A 7513-nucleotide genomic window follows, 5' to 3' on the forward strand; every position below is an offset into this window, starting at 1 on the left:
CAGAGGAGGGGAGGGTCCAAACCAAGTGTCTCAGAAAATATAATAAAATAATAATAATAACATATTTTTAAAAAATTAATACGTCAGTATAATTTATAGGTCTTTCATAATAATATGTAAACTAATTAACATTTTATGAATAGGTAAAAACAGATGGTATAAGAATACGGATATAACATTAAAATCGCCAAAATTTTCATGAAAACAACTGCACTGGCAAGGAAATTAATGTCCAGGAATAAAGAATTGAATATTTATTGAATAACAAAAGGATGTTAGATTCCGTTGACAAAGAGTAAAGTTTCTGATTAATATTTTATGCATATTATTACAAGTAGCAGTGTGCATAAATCTTCCGCGTGAATCTAATCATTGCCTTCCATTAAGTACGGCGAAAATAAACAATACTGGATTATGCAACAAATTTTAATCAAGTAATATGACTTCTTCTTTTTTTAGTATATATTGCTATATTTTGTCAGGTTTCCATGTATCTTCTTTCTTTATCCTTTAGAAATCCAGACCAAGGAGGCGAATAGTTACACACTCCCTCGCCCCTCCTTTCCTTTGTACAATACATTAGAGCTGTTAGAGATTTTAATCGCCAAACGAAACCAAATACACATTGGTACATGTATTGTTATACATTTACACATACATGCACTTTTAAAACATCAATCTTTATAATCTTCTATAATAATCGTAATACATGTAATCAATATATTCACGAAACATTGGAAATTAAACATATGCATTTTTGTAAAACAATTTAATCAGTTTACGAGTCAGTGTATTTCTTATGCTTGGCTATGTGAAGTTCTATATTATAAATCATCCCTATATGTTCAACACTTTAATTTCTGCTGCTTTTTTATATCGTGGCCTGTCGTTTCACGAAATCGTTACTTGTACTATGCTTATAACTTTATTTCTTTGAACGTTGAAGAGGTCAGAAGAGCACAAGTAGGAAATCTGAGAGAAACAATATTGCGGCAACATAACAACCTAAAAACACCAAGAAATAAGCAGCAGGACAGAAGGATTCTTGCCAACAGCCTTGAGTGCAAACAAATGAAAGAAGAAAGCTGCAAACGATGCTTCCAAGGAAGAAAATTAAGAAATTAAGGTCATAAAACATCTTCGCGGCACATAAATAAGGCATTATATTCTCCTCTTAAATAGGTCCTTTAACAGACAGTAAATTAAGATCTTTTATCCATAAACAGAGTAATAATACCACGCAAAACGAAAGGGAAAACACGTAAACCAGGAATGATGAGAAGGAGCGCGTGCATATAATGTTTTCAGAAAAGGAAGCGAAAAATTTAACAGCTTTCTTTAATATCTCATTACCTGAGGTTAACCAATTTCGCAGGTAATTCTAAACGATTTAAATTACACTCTACAATTGCAAAACGTCTTCGAAGCCCTCTTTCTTATTGCCTGCAAACCGATTCTTTTGTGTAATATTGGCTAATGATCATTTGGTTGCTCAAAGCAACCTTATACGTAGTTGTTGAGATTGGTAATGTCGACGGCATCTTAGTACTTGGGAAATGCAGACAGAAAGAATTACAGTGCTTGAAATTATTGTTACTAAAATTAAATAGACACAGTAGAAATTTCATCAAAAAACAGTAAGGCTGTGTATATTATCTCTTACCTTTGGCTTATCATAGCGAGATGAAGTACTTCAGTACTACTGAAGTTTAAAGCATCCACTTTTAATTTCGGGTTCATTTCTTGTAGGTCGCAATTAGGTCGTTCATATCTCATTTCAAAATTACAAGTCCAGTGACTATTAGTCTACAACATGCGCTGTAGGGAAACACAAAGTAACTTACTAGGGAAGTGCGCCTGCAATGGACATTTACATCGCAACTGTATCTCTTATATTCTTAAATATTGAGCATGTTAGTGGCTTGTAGCAACAAACAACAAAGATTTCCAGCACGAATTTTCAAAGTTGACAATTCCTATATTGACGCATTCTCTCATTCTTCAATCATCTGGATTACTGAATCGATTTTTCCTTGTCTTCCTGTTCACCACGTTTCTGTCAATTCTCTTTTATTCCTTGTCATCTCTCTACAAGAGAATTTTGTTTCAGCATTTAATTAATAAAAATGTAATTAACTAAGAATACAAGGTAATGGCCAGCCACTTTAATATAAGATCGATAAGCCACCTCGGTGGTCGAGCGTGTTAAGTTATCGACTCGTAATATCGCCACCGATGGCTCCGGGTTCGAATTCAGACCCGGATGTTCCTTTGTCAGTGTCACATCAAAAATTTCATCTAATCACCGTCCATCCTCATCCTCGCGATTAGCCAAAATTGGAAGAAAACAGGAACTACAAATACAAATACCTAATATTAAGGACATTACTTAAAATCCATTACGCCGACCTTCGTTGCGGAGTGGTTAGCACAACGCGCTACGACTCCAGGGGTCCCGGTTTTGAATCCCAGCCTAGGCTACCCCAATGGCGCAGTGGTAGAGTCGTTGGCTTGTAATCAAGGGCTCCCGGATTCGATTCCCGGTGGGGGCACATAGTGATTCGGATCCCACTTTAAACTGTAGGTCCAGTCCCGATTAGCCTTACTGTGCATAAAGTAGACTTAAAACACCAACTCAGTCAACTGTCCGTGGGTGTTCTTTGTAAGTGTCCCTTCATAAATTTCGTCCCTCATACCCTACTTTGCGATTAGGCAAATGTGGCAGAAAAGCGAAGAAAAATAAACCAAATCAATAAATCGATTAACAACCATTACAGCAATGATGTTCGAAGAAGATGCTGCACCTGTAAATTCCTCCGTCTTGTCCAGTTCTTGAAGCAAGGACGTCTAGATGCGTATATTGCCCTTTGAACCTCAAGTCAGAAGATCATCACGGAAAAGTAGGTATGAATGGAACAATTCTCTCAATAGAGGTGAAAATGGAATCGTGTAACACGGCGAATGAAATTAAGACTTTTTATTTCGAAAGGATCCAATACAACTGTTCTTTTAAGACAACGGAGAAAGTTCACGATCTGAGGTCCAGCCCTGAATTATTGCCTCAGCATTTGCATCAGTGTGATTAAACCAAGTTCTCGTGTTTCCTAATTCGTTCCGCGTGCGCTGTTGTTGACTGGAATGTGGCATACCTGGCCGTTTCGACCGTTCTCTGTTCTTTAGCACTTGCTGAAAACTTGTTACAAATGCAAGGACTGTTGTGTGCGCCACCTACTTTTCTTCGCCCTCAACCAGAAACTAAGCAATTTCTATGACGGGATGAATTTCATAATTTTGAAAGTTCCTTGATCTTGTAAAAGTGTAAGAAACTTTTTTTTAAATGTATTTTAATACTTCTCTTGAGAGTGGTATCAACATGAAAAATACGACTTCCGACATTGTAATTTCACATTATTTTTATAAGTTTTACCACAATTATTGTATTATATGTATATATATGTATATATATATGTATGTATATATGTATATATATATATATGAATATATATATGTATGTGTGTGTATATATATATGCGTGTGTATGTGTGTGTGTGATTAAGCCGACGGAGTGGTTAGTTGAGCATGCTACGACGCCAGGGTTCCCAGGTTCGAATCCCGACGTGGCCATGGGTGTTATTTGTTATTTCAGCAATTTCATCATGTCATCACTCATTCCCATCTTCGGGATTAGCCAAAAGAAGGCAGAAAATCGAAGTAAAATATACCAAATCAATCAATCAAGTACGTATTTGTGCTTAAAATTAATTCAATAAAATTATCCGTATCTGTAACACAAAAGTTTTCATGTAGAGATGAGTTTGTTAACATTAATTGTACAAAAAAATGCTGGTGCCTCGATGGTCAAATGCGTTGGGTGGTAAGCTCAGGATCTAGCCACCAAAGGTTACAGGTTCGAATGCCGACCTGGGAACTGTATAGATAAGAAATCACACACACACAACAACAAGGCTTACATCTATGGCGCAGTCGTACAGGATATTCTTGGTGACGCGACGATCATCATTCCAGCATAGGTTTATGCAAGAAGAAATTGTGTCAGCTTGATCAATTTCTACGGTAAGAAACCAAGATTGCACGGTTTGTATATTATTTACAATAATTGTACAAGGCAAATTCAAATCAGTGCGATACAAATTGTGTCTACGGCGTAGATTACAATAATTGTACAAGAACAAAGTTTAAATCAGTGTGATACGGATTGTGTTTACGAAATTGTGATATTTAGTTGACCACAATTATGAATATGTTCGGTTTGAATTTATTCTCTGAGTTCCGGCCAGATTCGGAAGAAATAGAAGATTATTTAACGAGGTTTGAACAGTCTTGCTTGGCTCATGATGTTAATGAAGCCAGGAAGGTACCCATACTGATTGCAGTTATAGGGTCTGAAGCTTTCAAAGTGTTGAAGACTATCCTTGCACCTGAACCAGTCGATCGTCAAACATATTCGATCCTCAAGGACAATCAATCTGCTTAAACATTATGGCCAGAGAACAAACAAATATGTGGAACGTTTTAAGTTCAGACAGTGCACGCAGGAAAGAGGTGAGAATGCAACACAATTTATGATACGTGTTAAGCAACAAGCACTTAAATGTAGTTTTGGCCAGTACTTACAGGAAGCCATTGTAGAGCAAATAATTGTAGGCGTTCGGTCTGACGCCATTAGAAAGAAATTACTTTCTGAACCTACATTGACTCCAGCAAAATGTCAAGATATTGTGCTTCAAATGGAATTAATTGAACGGGAAACACAAATGTTCATACATCGTGAAAAAGATTATAGTCCTAATCTAGTTGCATTTTCTGGGACACAGAAATTTAAACCATGTTTCCAGTCCTCGCAAGCACACAAAAAGAACTTCGTTAATCCTCAGAATAGAAGTTATAAAAGCACCGAAGAATGTGATAGATGTTCCAGAAGACATGATCTTGGACATTGTCCAGCAAAATATTCGATATGTTCATTTTGCAAAAAGAAAGGTCATTGGCATGTAAAATGCAAGTTTAGGAAAAAGAACCATAAACTTACGAGTAAGACAATTACCTCGGATCAAACTTCTGAGTCGAATATTAAACCTTTAGACGCTATTGTTAGTGAACAAAGCATACATAATGAATTTCATGGTTTGTCTTTATTGCACGTTGAAGTTAGTGATTCTCATCCGCCAGAAGATAATACTTGCACTATTTCATCAAGCACAGACAATTCACAAGTGGAAGATGCTACGCTCAATCGTTCAAAAGCAAGGAGCGTTAGTTTCAAGCCAAAGACAAAAGTTGTAGACGGCACTAATGTTCTTATGTCAGCGGAACCGTGCGTAGTTAATCTGTGTATTGATAAACGAATTGTACAATGTGAAGTAGATACTGGATCTACAGCTACGCTGTTCAATAGCAAGTCTTTCAAAAAAATGTTTCCTCATCGGCGAACACAATTCACTACACTTAAGTTACGTGGTGTGAATAATAATACTTTGAAGTTGAAAGGTCAAGCATTCATTGATTTATCATTGAATGATGTATTGTATAAATTACCGGTTATATTGTGTGAAGAAGAACTGCGTTATCCGTTGATTGGACGTTCATGGCTCGACAGTATTCATCCAGGTTGGAGGAACTTGTTAGCACAATGTAACACAATGTTCACAAATACGGGGTCCGGACGAAATTACAACGCAGATATTAATACAAAAATACCGGAAAGTGAAGGTTTGAGAGCGCAGCTGGAAAAGAAACTTACCCAGAAAGATAAGGAATCATGGGAACGTGACCAACTGCGATATGAGGTACATAAAAGATCGAAGCTCCGGAGAGACAGGGAGAGGGACATTAGTAAACAGATTGCCATTGGAATGCCAGCTAAGAGCATGGCCAGTGACGACACTCAGTTTGACCAGAAGCTGTTCAATCAATCAAAGAGGATGGACAGTGGGTACGGAGATGACGAAGCGTACAACGTGTATGATAAACCTTGGTGGCATGCACGACCTCTGGGCCAACATATTTACAGACCATCAAGAGATCTGAACAAGGATGTGTATGGAGATGATTTGGAGAAAATAATGAAAACAAACAGTTTTGTCCCAGACAAGGAATTCAGTGGCACGGACCGTGGAGCAGCACGCAGCGGACCTGTTCAGTCTGAGAAAGATGAAGACGATCCTTAAGGTCTGGACCAGTTCTTGACTAAAGCTAAAAGAGCTAGCAGGAGACCTAAGGATGCAGAGGGAAGAAGGATTGTCGAACAGACTTAGGTGAGACCAGCACTTGAAACAAAAAGAGACTCCAGGAGGAGATGATAGACGCATGATAAGAGGAAGAAGAATAATTTGTATTCTATAGCATGTTATTGATTGGTTGTTATAGTAAGAGTGTGTAAAATGTACGTGAATGGCTTCCAGGCATTAAAGTTATGTTGTTAATTTGAACCTACGTGTTTGTATGTCTTGTAAATGTATAGATAAGAAATCACACACACACAACAACAAGGCTTACAGGAACTGGTGACTCTCTGGCAGACTTTATTAAAACTCATCTAGTCATATTGGCTATAAAAGGTTGCAAAATAATAAAAACAAAAAGAAGATACAAAAACTAAATGTACGTATTACAATATTTGAATGATAGAATATCTATTAAAAACGAGGCAAAACATTAAGTAAAATTCTACGTAGATGGAATTAGAGGAGTGTGTAATATTGCAATTAGAATTGTATGTAGTGTTGGCATAGTTTCAGTACGGGAATGACTGCTTCCCCCATTTCTCCCTATATCTCGCCCTCTCTCTCAATAAAGTTTGAAGGTTTTGAAATAAGTGCAGAGAAAATAATTAAATCCATCACATCAACAACGTTGCAGACTAGTGAGGCTCATGCGCCTGAACTTGCAGCTAGTATAATCCCCTGTGAGGTTCGTGTTGTGTCGTCCCTATATGTTTGTGATTGTCCTTTCATCCGTCCCATCCATCCCCAACTTTGCGATTAGCCAAAAGTGGCAGAAAAACGAAGTAAAATAAACTAAATCAATCAATCTATCCGTCCTCCTCCGTAGTCGAGCGGGTTAAGGCGTTCACTCGTCTTGAGATCGTTCGCTGCGGGACGGCGTAGGTTCGAATCCGGCTCTGGTCGGAATTTATTCGGCCTGCGTATAGGGCCGGTGGCAACCCACCATCGTGAGGAAATTGGGGAGCTCCGAGTGAGTGAGCGTAATCCGGTCGAGAAGACCTACTATAACGGCTGGGGATACGTCGGGCTGACCCCCCGACTATTCCAATACTGGTTGAAGATCTCCACGCTTAGAGGTGACGAAGGAAAGCGTGGGAGGGAGATCGGCAGTTTGTAGGTATGCCTAGGCCCTTCATGGGCTGTTGCGCAACGGATTATATATAATCAATCTATCCATTTTTGGTAAATCTGAGAATGTAGTGCGTGGTTGCATGCATATTCAAGATAAATCCAACCTTTCAAGGTCCCATAGCGTCGAAACGAGGCAT

The 7513-nt window shown here is 38.1% G+C and overlaps 1 pseudogene; it reads left to right on the forward strand.

Annotated features, from left to right (window-relative positions):
- The first annotated feature begins 5660 nt into the window (after positions 1-5660).
- LOC145981262 (puff-specific protein Bx42 pseudogene) lies at positions 5661-6188 on the forward strand (annotated as a pseudogene).
- The last annotated feature ends 1325 nt before the right edge of the window (positions 6189-7513 follow it).

The sequence above is a fragment of the Lepisma saccharinum genome, chromosome 2, assembly GCF_977018435.1.
Source record: "Lepisma saccharinum chromosome 2, izLepSacc3.1, whole genome shotgun sequence".
Classification (NCBI taxonomy): Eukaryota; Metazoa; Arthropoda; class Insecta; order Zygentoma; family Lepismatidae; genus Lepisma; species Lepisma saccharinum.